Here is a 12,552-nt window from a genome sequence, read left to right on the forward strand (position 1 = left end):
TTTTGTGTTTGTTTTTAGCAACATATGAACTCATGGATTTAAGCAGACTTTATGCGTTTACAATCCATTACAGTTCTTATTCGTATTGACGCTCAGGTGGTTGTCCCATCTTTGGCCAGTGGGAATCGTTCAAATTATCTCCTGAGTCTTTTGGACATGACACTGATAGTCTTGGGTATCTACCTTGCCATCTCATATCACTAGATGTTCCAAACTCACTTTGTGCATCTCCTGCCCCAGACCTGGAATCAGCCATTTCTTTATGGACCTCTGGCTTCATTCAGTGGAGAAGGGTGGTTAGAGACCACAATTTGAGTATAAGAGTGCTCACTACTATCAGTTGGCCTTATTTGGGGGCCTTTCATTGAATAAAATACATTTAACATTTTGACATAAAATATATGAGTTCACACTTCCAATCAAATTCAATACCATGGGATTTTTAATGTAATCTTTTGAGCTTTACCGGCATTCCTCCTTTCTCCCAAGTGATGAATCCAAGCTTGTGGTGATACCAGGAATGGCAGAATTAGAATATCCCCATTTGCTCATTTGCCCCATGGTGTGATGGGACTTGTGGGTTGTAGAAACTCCAGCCAGGGTGGCAGCTTCCATACAAGGAGGAAGCCCTGCAGATTGGCTGGGGCTTTGAGGAAGGGAGGCCTGAAGGTTGACAAAGCCAGCTGAGTTAGGGTGAAATTATGTGAGGCCTTGAAGGTCACAAAAGGGAATGATAGGAGGGGAGGCCTATCACAGAACTGCTCACAGAATTGGAGGCTTGGGTAGGAAACTACAGGAAACTACAGAGTAGGAAAAAGGGCATGAGGCGCAAGACATTGCCAGCCTGTAAAAGGGACTGAAAGTGGGGCCTTTCATACATAAGGGGCCCTGACTACTTTCATTTGGGGGGCTGGGGGGAGGAAGGCACCAGCACACGAAAAATTAAGTAATTCCAAAACATGATTACATAAATTACAAGATATTTTAAGTGTTTCCTTTTAACGAATTAAAGCTGTTATAAGAAAGAAAAAAAAAACATGTTACGATATAATTATGCACACATAAAATAATTAGGAGATTTATAAAAATATGCATGTATATATTAATCTGGAGTTGTTATAAGGAGCAAGTCCAATTGTGGAATGTGAATTTAAAGCTGAATGAAAAATACTGTCTTCTTTCAACACTGTCAGTGGATTTCTGCAATTATATGTTCAAACTTTTTTTTAACAGACTTTATTTTTTAAAGTAGTTTTAGGTTCATAGTAAAATTGAGTGGAAAGTACAGAGAATCCCCATATATTCCCTGCCCTGACACATACACAGCCTCCCCCATTAGCAACATTCTCCACCAGAGTGATACGTTTGTTACAATCAATGAACCTACACAACATAGTCACCCAAAGTCCATAGTTTACATTAGGCTTCACTCTTGGTATTATACAGTCGATGAGTATTGACAATTGTACAGCAGGTCTTTGTCACTGTCGTTTCATTATAATGTTGATGAGATGCCACAGGAACTTAACTGTTATTTACATCAATTAACCTGTGATAAAATTGGTTTTATACATGTCATTTTGCTTAAAGTCTCAAAACATCAATGACATAAAATGAAGACTTACTGTATAATGACATGTATCCACCATTACAGTACCATACAGAATTATTTCATTGTTCTAAAAATCCTCCGTGTTCTGCCTATTCATCCTTCCATCCCCTAAAGTCCTGGAAACCACTGATCTTTTTATTATCTCCATACTCTTACCTTTCCCAGATGTTATATATTTGGAATCATACTGTATGCAGCCTTTCCAAATTGGTTTCTTTCACTGAGCAATATGTATTAAGTTTCTTCTGTCTTTCCATGGCTTGATGACTGATTTATTTTTAGCTCTGAATAATATTTCATTGGCTGGATGTATCGCAATTTATGAATCTGGTCACCTACTGAAGAACATCTTGTTTGTTTTCAAGTTTTGGCAATTGTGAACAAAGCTGCTATAAACATCCATGTTCAGGTTTTTGTGGACATAAGTTTTCAACTCCTTTGGGTAAATACCAAGGAGCATGATTGCTGGATCATGTGGTCAGAATCGTTTAGTTCTATAAAAACCATCAAAATGTCTTCCAAAGTGGCTGTACCAGTTTGCATTCCCACCATCAATGAATGAGAGTTTCTGTTGTTCCACATCCTCACCAACCCTTGGTGTCATCAGTGTTCAGGATTTTGGCCATTCTCGTAGGTGTGTAGTGATATCCTGTTTTAATTTGCAATTCCCTGATGACATATGATGTGGAGCAGCTTTCCATATGCTTGTTTGCCTTCTGTATATCTTCACTGGAGAGATGTCTATTTAGGTCTTTGGTCTATTTTTTAATTAGGTTGCTTATTGTTGAGTTTTAAGAATTCTTTGTATATTTTAGTCTATGGCCATGCTACCCTGAACATGCCCGATCTCATCTGATCTCAGAAGCTAAGCAGGGTCAGGCCTGGTTAGTACTTGGATGAGAGACCACCTAGGAAGATAGGTGCTATAGGCATAAAAATATTAAAGCGGGAGAGAGAGAGAGAGAGAGAGAGAGAAAGACAGAGAGACAGAGTTCTTTGTATATTTTAGACAATAGTCCTTTACCAAATAAATCTTTTGTAAAGATTTTCTCTCAGTCTGTGGTTTACCTTTTCATTCTCTTTTAGAATGTTGAAGGTCTGAGTTTGAGACCCACCCATGTGCAATAATGGTGGGACCCCCACCTCCTTGTGCACCATGGTTCTTGAGGAGGGAGGAAGTAATGTAGGGAGGAGGCAAGAGAATTAAAAATGTTAATCAAGCCACATTCTGAGACTGCAATGTGCTGATCAGCCCTATGTTCAGGACAAAGGAAGATTTCTACTGGGATTGCTAATAACCCATTCCCCACACCTGTGGAGCGGGAAACAGGAACCAAGAGTCATTTCCTATAGCCGAAACCATGGGGAACCTATGGATTAAAGGCTGGGAACTGCCAGCAGATCTTTCACTCTATATATTCTTACCTTTTCACGCTATATACCCTTCCCCCTCCTCACTGTATGTCAATAGGAAAGGAAATGGGTTAACATAGTCTTTTAAATAATAACTCACAGAAACTAAAGAATGATATATAAACTGAATTCCCTGAACACTCACCTCCCACCCCTTCTACTTACTATCTTTCCAAGCCTCTCTTGGTCCCTCTTACTCTCTGTCTCTGAGAGAAGACCACACTGTTTGGTGCTTGTGTTGAATTCTTTCTGCCAAAGGACCCTCTTCTCTTGGTGCAGGGCTTGGCCTCCCCTCACTTGGGGAAATTTGCCCTGTCCTGCATCAGAAGGACCTGTGAGAGAGAACTAAACCTCAGAAGGAGGGATGAGAGAAAGAAGCCTGTGGCTGGCAGAACCTGCAGGAGCTTCCTCCCTCAGAAGTGAAGCATAGAAGGGAGAGTCAGGACCCCCAAGGAAATCATGAGGGAAAAAGCTAAGTGTGAGGAAGGGGAGGTTTAGAGGACAGAAAAATTGAGGAAACACTTGGAGACAGCCTGGGCACAGGCAGTCCATGTAAGGCCATTGTCCCCAAGGCTAGGGTAACACTGCAAGGATGTCTTGGAGGTGGATCCAATGGACTTTCTTTTATCATGTGGGCAGACCCTGGAGCCAGGGGACCCGGGTGAGGAGCGGCACAGCCCCAATGCTGTCACTAGAGGTCCTTCTTGAGTTACTCTGAAAGCTTGTCATGATTCCTCACACAGATGGAGTGAACACGTCATCACTGGCACTTTTAATGGTTGGTTCCTCAAAGGACAGTAACCAAGTGTAAATATCAAGGTTTGCTATGTTTACCTATGCCATGCACCCAGGAAAATCGAGACACATAAAATCCACACTCCAAGTCAAACCATCTTTAGGACCCCACGTGGGGGAGTCGCATTCCAGGGAGAACCCTCAATTAAATATCTCTTGACTTGACAAAACAGGCTGCATTAAAGGTATGTCTGTGAAATTGATGGTGTTTGATTTCCCTTTTCAAATCCCACACCACCAAAAGTAATGCAAGAGGTAAACACAACACCAGGCCAGAGCCCAGCTGGTCTCTTCAGGCCTGAGTTGTTGCTGAGTTCACATAAATTCATCAACCGTCAAAGTGGAACTGCAGCCTAGAAAGAACACCTTAGAAAGAACAGAAGTTGTCAGTGTCCCTGATCATAAGATCTCAAATCGGAAGTCTTAGCCAAATTTTCTCAGCTCCCATCTATCTAAAAATAAACCCAATAAGAAACTTAACTTTTAACAGTCCTGGCTTGGGATGACCTTTTCAGTTTATTAACACCTGAAGGTCCTCATAGGATCCTTGATTTGGTTCTGCTCATCTGGTGGGAGGATAAAAGGAGAAGCTGGGAAAAGTGAGGGGCACAAAGAAAGTAAGATAAATATTGAATCACCAACTTGTAAATGTCACAGATAAGAAACTTGCTGACACACATGTCTCTGTGACAACTGGGCAGAGAAGCTCCTTGTGCCTCCAGGACACCTGACCCCTGGTGGTCAGGTATGCTCCCAAGAGCACTTGGAAACATTTGTCCCCAAATGGTTTTTCTGTGCCTGAAATTCTACCATTAAAGATTCTTATTTCCTGTAGTACACGCGCAGAAAAACTGGAATCAGCCTAAATGGATATAAATAAGAGTCTGCTTAAATAAGTTATGGTACATATATTACAATGGAATACTGCACAGCTATAAAAGAGAGTGAAGAAACTATCAGTGAGTCTCCAAGAGACATTGTTCAGGGAGAAAAATCAAGGTGCAGAACCCTGGTATAAGAAGGAAGGGAAGAGGAATATTACATAGCCGTGGAAAAAAGAGAAATCCTGCCATTTGCAACATGGATGGACCTTGAGGGAATTATGCTAAGTGAAATAAGTCAAACAGAAAAAGACAATTACTGAAAGATCTCACTTATATGTGGAATCTGAAACAAACAAACAAACCAAACTCATAGATACAGAGAGTAGATGGTGGTTGTCAGAGGCAGGGGTTGGGAGATGGGAGAAATGGGTGAAGGTGGTCAAAAGGTACAAACTTCCAGTTGTAAAATAAGTAAGTCATGGGAATGTAATGTACAGAACAGTGACTATAGATAATAATACTTATTGCATATTTGAATGTTGCTGAGAGTAGATCTTAAAAGTTCTCATCACAAGAAAATAAATTTTATAATTATGTATGGTGATGAATGGTTACTAGACTTATTGTAGTAATCATTTCACAATATATACAAATATCAAATCATTGTGTTATATAACTGATGCTAATATAATGTTATATGTTGATTGTATCTCAGTTTAAAAAAAAAAAAAGGAGGGGAGAATTTATATACGTATAGTTTGTATATGGGAAAGCTGTATGTAGAAGAACTCATAGACACCCATAATGCTGGCTGTCTCTACAGAGAGTAACTGAAGAGGTAATGGGAGGAGGGTCTCTCACTGTGTGCACTTTTGTAACTTTAAGATCTTAAATGACATGGATGTATTATCTTTTAAAATACATTTAGATTTTCAAAGGAAGGAAATAAAAAAAAGATCTATATGTAGAGGCATGGAGAGATATACAAGATCCATAATTAAACAAAAATGAGTTACTAACAGGGTGTCTAGTGTGAGGCAGTCTCTGCTATTTTCTTAAAAGAGAATATTCACATATAGTCTTGGAAATACATAGAAAATGAAAATGACTTGATGGATACCTCAGAAAACAGGAATTCTCTTTGGGGAGGCTAGAAAAACAGAGGTCCTGTACTTTTCATTGTATCCCCTTCTGTCCTGTTTGATTTTTTAAAAACATGTATTGCTATTATAACAATGATGATGACGATGATGATGATGATGATGATGATGATGATGATGGCATGGTTAAGGCAAAAGGAAAGGTCCGTGAATGTTACATGGTCCTGAGCCAGTCCTGTCTCCTGCTGTCCCAGCTGTGCCATGGTGGGCAAAGTAACTCCATGATAGGATGCCCATAACAACCTCCAGGCTAACGTAAAGCTCAAATCCAGAGACTAAGATGGGCAACTCCAGCACAGGGCCCAGTGCTGAGGAGGTCTCCTTCTTCAAGAACCCCTCATTGAAATCCATGTGAAAGGGTCACAGAAGGGAGCCCAAGGTGTGGGAACTATTCACTATCATCACTGTGGTGGTGAGTATGTGAACCTACACAGGTGATAAAACTGCATAGAACTAAACACAGCTTATGTGCACACACACGCACCCCACACACACACACACACACACAACATAGACGCAGATAAAACAAGAGCCATCAGAACAAGTCTAATGGATAAAATCAGTGTCAATATCCTGGTTGTTATATCGTACTGTAGTTTTACAAAATGTCTCCTTTGGGGAAACTGGGTTAAGCATTCACAGGCTGTGTTCTTTGTTACAAGTAACTATGCAATCATCTAAATAAACACTTTCATTTTTAAAAGTTTATGTGCCTCTTACAGCCTCATGAGCTTAGCCTTGATTAGAAGAATTGTGAGCATCGAGGATACAGCAGAGATGGGAAGAAAGAGACAAGCCCCTGGAAGGGGAGAAAGAAGGCTTTATGGACCCTGCAATTTGCCCAGCATCCTCTGAGGGAACCACATAGGAGCCATTGCAGTGCCTTCCCTGCAGTGGCACAAGGAGCTGGACTGAAAAAGAGGACTCAGTCCTGGAGGCTGGGTCCTGGAGAACAGAGGTCAGAAGAAAACGACAGCTGCAAAGGAGTTCTTTTTCCGCCTACTTGGGGTGCAGTGGAAATTTAGGGGTCTTCCATCTGGCAGTGCCTCTGGGCAAGTGGCTCCTGCTTTCTGAATCTTGGCCTTCTCATCTGTCAAAAGGGGTCTGCACTTGGACCTGGCAATTTGCTGGGAGGTTAAAAACATGCAGGCCTGAATATTCTGACAGTGTCTGGCATGTGGTAGGTGCTCAGGAAATGTGGTTTCCCTCTCCTCAGAGAACCAAATTCATGGAGCGGAGTTCTGTAGTCTTCTGAGGGGCGTCCTTCACATATTTGCCTGCAGCCCCTTCCCTTTAGGGAGGAATCACACTTGGAAAGACAAAACCATGTTCATCTAAAACATCACCAGCACATCCCCTCACAAGAGATGCTTTGTTGGAGCAGCAACTATTCTACTTCTAAAGAACACTTTCCAACCCACTCAGTGCAGGTCTGGAGCACTGGGCTGGGAACAGCAGTGCCCCCAACCTTGGCCACCTCCAGGCTTTGTGGCCCTGGACAAAGCATTTAACCCCTCTGTGCCTCAGTTTCTTCACCTGTAACTTAGGGTTAATAACCCCAGGATGATTGTGAGGATTAAATTAAATGGGATAATATAGAAGAAAGGGGCTTGCAAACTGCAACTGTTATGTGCTATTACTATTAACGATCCATTTGGTTAAAGAATGTATCTCTCTTCCACTGTTGCCTGTGGACATGGACCAACACTCCGATGGATGAAGAGAAGTCATCACAGGAACATTATATAGCCAGGCACAGCTTCAAGTGCCAGACTTAAGTGAATTCATCCTCACAACAATCATTTGCAGAAGTTTCTACTGTTATTCTGTTTTCAGATGAGGAAAATGAGACACAGAGGTCAATCTACTGAAATGGCTAAACTTCCCACATAGCCCCACTCCATGGGAGGTAAGTAGCAGCCACCCCTTTACGTGGTGTGTGTGTTCACCAGTTCGCTACAGTCCCCACCACTCTATGTTGCCACCTGACATTGAAGCTGAGATACTATTTTCATTCCTATAGGCCCTTACACTGTTGCTCTTCTTATGGTAGCAACACAGTTCTTGGTACCATGTCTCTATCAATAATTGAAAAATGTAAGTCAAGGGGCCATGAGTTTTACTTTGTAGGAAGTGAAGAATATTTATATAGAGTCAATCTGCGGACACCTGTCTCATTCACACATGTGCATTACCAGCTCCACCAGAGCTGCCTTATAAGGTAGGCAAGGCTATGCACTGCTCATCTCTAAGGGTCCTGTTCAGTCATAGTCTGCATGAATGGCACCTCTCACAGTCCACAACCTGCACGGCTTGACATGACAGTGTTCCCAGGAGGCTTGGCATTGCAATCTCAAGTCTCAGAATCCTCAGCCCATCCCCGAGTCATATATTCACAAGAAAGCCCCAAGGCAAGGCTGAATCTGGGGCCGTGTTATTCTATACCAGGCCCTTGTGCTTCCTTAAAGTACTTTAGATAAAGCAATGAAGATGACCGTCAGTGATAATGATGCCTGGATGTCAGCATTTCCCATAAGCCTCTGAAAGGGGATCTAAGATACATCTTCTGATCTGTGAAACCCCCATATTCAGCCTCCACAAGTGGGAATTCCCTTGTTTAAGATTGGGCCTCACACAATAGCTGAAAGAACTATTTTTCAAAAAACTTAAAAAAGAAACTTATCCCCCTTGCCTGTTCATCTATTTCTAGAAATCTAGCCTTAGAAAATCTTAAAGAGGGAAGGAACAAGGGAAGAAGGGAGGGAGGAGGAAAGGTGGAAGGGAGAGAAGGAAGAAAAAGTTATATTCATAAAAATGTCCACTAGGCAAAAATACACCCAAATGATCATGATGGGTGCGTAGTTTTGTGGTAAAAGATTGTTTATTTTAGTTTCGTTATTTTGAAAACTTTCTGCAATGTTGTGTTAGTTCAGTAATTTGTACTAAATCAACATAACCTTAAAACGACGTGTCTTAAAGACTTCAGGCTACCCGGCACCCCCTTAGCTGTGCAGCTAAGAGCAAGAGCAAGACTCTGAAGCTAGACTGCATGGTTTCCTAGCACAGCGCCTCCACTCCCCTGTTGAGTGTCCCCAGCAAGATCCTTAACCTGTCTTTGACTCAGTTTTCCTTATATTTAAAATGGGCATAATAGTAACACCTAGCTCTTAATAAGTCCTTCTAAGATACTATTAGTAGTGACAACAGGGGTTGTGCATCATTTCTGACTCACCAGCTCACCTCAAACTCCCATCACACTCCAGTATCACCTTGCTTGTCTTGCAACCCCAAATGTATCCCAAACTCAACTCTTCTATGAAACACCTTCAGCTCCAGGTGAGAGCAGAGGAGGAAAGATTGACTCCTGAAAGCCACCCACCCCCAGCCACCCTGTATCACCTGCTGCCTGCCACCAAACTCTTTGGCCCCTCTCCACTCGTGAAGCCCCCTCCTCAATGTCCCCACACCCTGCCTTTGAGGAGCCCTCTCTCCTCAGAGCCACCTCTTTCTCAGCCTTTCCCCAACTTTATGACCATTATCCCTCGAGGATTGACATGAAACTCTGATCCAAAGTTAAATAGCAGAAAAAAGCTTCAATTCATTTCACTTTTTTATGCTAACATATTTCAAAGTAAACTACATCTGTATACTCCAATACACATCTTGAAGAAATATGAACCTTTTTTTACATAGTCAAACTATACTATCATTGCTAACAACAACATATTTTATTAATGCTATTTAATAGTTGGTCCATAGGCAAATTCAGAGGCAACATTTTAAAATTTATAATGTTTTTCTCCATCTTTCTTTTTGAACTTTGTCAGACATAATGATGGGGACTGGCAGAGGTACAAAAATTGCTCAAAGTCCCTGTGTGGCTAAGGCTGCGGGGCATGCCTACCTTGCTGGAAGGGTAAATCAGAGATGAGGCAATGGCCAACAGATTTTACAGACATGGGTCTTCTGATCCAGCAAACCTACTCCTAGAAATTTATTGTATGAGTGTCTATCCTATCAACCAGAAATGCATTTATTAGGGTGTTCACACAGTGCTGCCAGTGAAGCCAAAGACAGAACATCTGAAATGTCCATCACTGGGACAGTTCATTCAGTTAGGGTGGTGATATGCTCTGGAACCTTTAACAAGTCCCAGGGAAACTAAATGCAATACCCGACCTTTGCTTGGGTCTATGTTTGAAGGGACATTATTGGGTTAATGGACAGAACAGGATTACAGAGAGAAGATTAAAGTACTGTGCTGAGCCTAAAACTGTGGTATATTGATGTAAAAAAAATCTTTATTCTTAGGAAATGTATACTAAAGTCTTTAAAGAGCATGATGCATGCAACTTATTCTCAAACGGTCAAAAAATGTATATTATACATGCACAATATACATAATACAGTGTGCTTACATATACTTACAGACAGGCACACATATATAGAGAGAGAGATAAGGGGAGGGAAGAGGAGGGGAGGAGAGGGGAGGAAAGAAAAAAATGATAAAGCAAAATGTTAGCAATGGATGAATTGGGGTAAATGGTATACAGGTGATTTTTATACTATTCTTATTCTTAACTTTTTCTGTAAGTTTAAATTTATTCCTAAATAAAAAGTTTAAAAATAAAAGAATAAGGCAAATTAATATAACCAACATTCACAATCTTCAAAAACAAAGGGAAGAAGCCAGATGCTACAGGCAGTATGGCAGCACATTCTGTTGTTGTTTATGGAAAAATACAGCAGCCTTGGATCTGAGCCTACAGATGCACAGACAACCTAGGAAGCTCTCAGAATGCTAGAGTAGTAGGAGTGGGGCTATCATACTCATTAAAAAGACAAGAAAAAAGAAAAGGATACGAGGACTAATTTAGTTAACCCTCAGGACATGCCATAAGGGCAGGAGTCCTGACTTTTCTGAGACCATCCTGATTTCATATGCTCCCTCTATAACCTTTATTAGTATCCTCATACATGGCCAGCTAGGAGTCCAGGGTGGGGTTTGCAAACTGTGTGGCCATAGTTTGTACATGTGGCCACATGACCCCTGCCAGCCCTGTCCTCCCCTCAGTTCTGCACAGGAGGGTCAGGGTTGGTCTCCTAGGTTCAAGTCCTGGGACCCACTTCTTCATGGGCAGTACTGGTACCGGGTTTGGCTTGGGGTCTTTGCAGCAACCTCCCAGTCCAGCCAATGCTACATAGAAGCATCTTGCTGAGCAGACAGCCCAGAATCCTAGACCCTTGTGACAAACGAATCCTGTGCCAGCCATGACCAGGCCTCTCTATCAAGGCCGCCTTACCCGTGGCCCATGGCAAGCCTATAGAGGAGATGGGATTGGGCCCTCCAATCCCTGCCCTACTCAGGCCCTCTGAGAACCAGTACTCTGGAGGGAGAGCCAAGACCTTTCAGCAGATTTTAAGAAACGGGAAGTAACCCCTTGTCCTGCCAATTTTCACCACTCCCATCAGTTGGGGCCAGAATAACAAAGAAGCTTCCTCTCATGTGCCTACTCTGGTCGGTTGATAGTAGTGCCCTGGCATTGTGATGACAAGGATTCTGAGGCACTGTCCAAGCTTGAAGGACAGAGTATATTAATGATCTATTGGCCATGTCTGCATGATATGGAATGAGACTGGCTATACAGTCTGTATATTTGCCATCCATGAGGTAAGGTCTTGCCTTTCCCCAAGTTGTAAGCATGACCTCAAGTAGAGAGAGATGGGGAGAAGTTATCAGCAGAATTACTACTATTACTACTACTACTATTACTACTTTTATTATAACTACCAGTTAATGAGCACCTATTATTAGCCAGACATTTATAAATGCATCCCCATAAGAGTCCTAAAAGTGTTAGGAAAATTAGCAAGGGCTGGAGTCTTACTGATTTCTTAATGTCTGTTGAACTGAGGGGTGGACATCATAACCTCATTTTACAGCTAAGGCAACTGAGGCTCACAAAGTGTTTGCCGAGGTCCCACTGCTAGTAAGTGGTAGAGCCAGGAATGAACCCAAAACCTGGGTGCTCTCCAGCCCCCACTCTGCCTCTGCCCCATCTATCCTTCCCATTCCAGGGCCTGGCCCCTACCTGTCTCTCCTGGAACTTCCTACCCTGAGCCCCCTGTAGATATGGGGGCATCAGACTGCAAAGCCATGGGTGCCACTGAGAGGAGTGGCAAGGTGGGTAGGGACTACCCACCCCCACAGGCAGTGGACAGGGGCCTTCCTGCATTCGTTACTTGCCTCCAGCCCAGGTTCTTCCCACAACACAGCAGTGATAGATAGTTTGTGAAATACCCTGAGCTTGCGGTTGACCAGAATTCTGAAATAATTCCATTGAGACCGGAATTCATGCAATGTTCTGTATCCTGATGTGGTAAAGAAGGCAGCCGCGGGAAGGGGGGTTGGGGGAGATGAGGGGGAAGGGGATGTGAAGGCCCAAGGATGGTGAAGCAGCCTCCAGTCCCTGCAGCAGGGGCTCCTGCTGCCCCCCCTCACCCACGGGCTCCGGAAGGCCTATCTGACAGGAGCGGAACCCTGATAAGCACCACCTGACCAGGAGGCCCCAGGGAGAGAGATTAATGCAAAAATTGTCAACAACCTCCCTACTCTACACTCCCATAGGGGGAACAGGAGCATATGGAGGCACATTGGGAAAGGAAGGCAGAGTCCTCAGCCAGAGACAGGCAAGAGAACAGACAGCCTGCCCCAACCCCTTAGCCTCAGCCTCTCACCAACACCCCC

General features: G+C 42.8%; 1 pseudogene; it reads left to right on the forward strand.

The window, feature by feature from the left end:
* Positions 1-2,426: 2,426 nt before the first annotated feature.
* LOC120612170 (uncharacterized) lies at positions 2,427-2,544 on the forward strand (annotated as a pseudogene).
* The last annotated feature ends 10,008 nt before the right edge of the window (positions 2,545-12,552 follow it).

Source organism: Pteropus medius, unplaced genomic scaffold, assembly GCF_902729225.1.
Source record: "Pteropus medius unplaced genomic scaffold, Ma_sr-lr_union100, whole genome shotgun sequence".
In the NCBI taxonomy this organism is placed as follows: Eukaryota; Metazoa; Chordata; class Mammalia; order Chiroptera; family Pteropodidae; genus Pteropus; species Pteropus medius.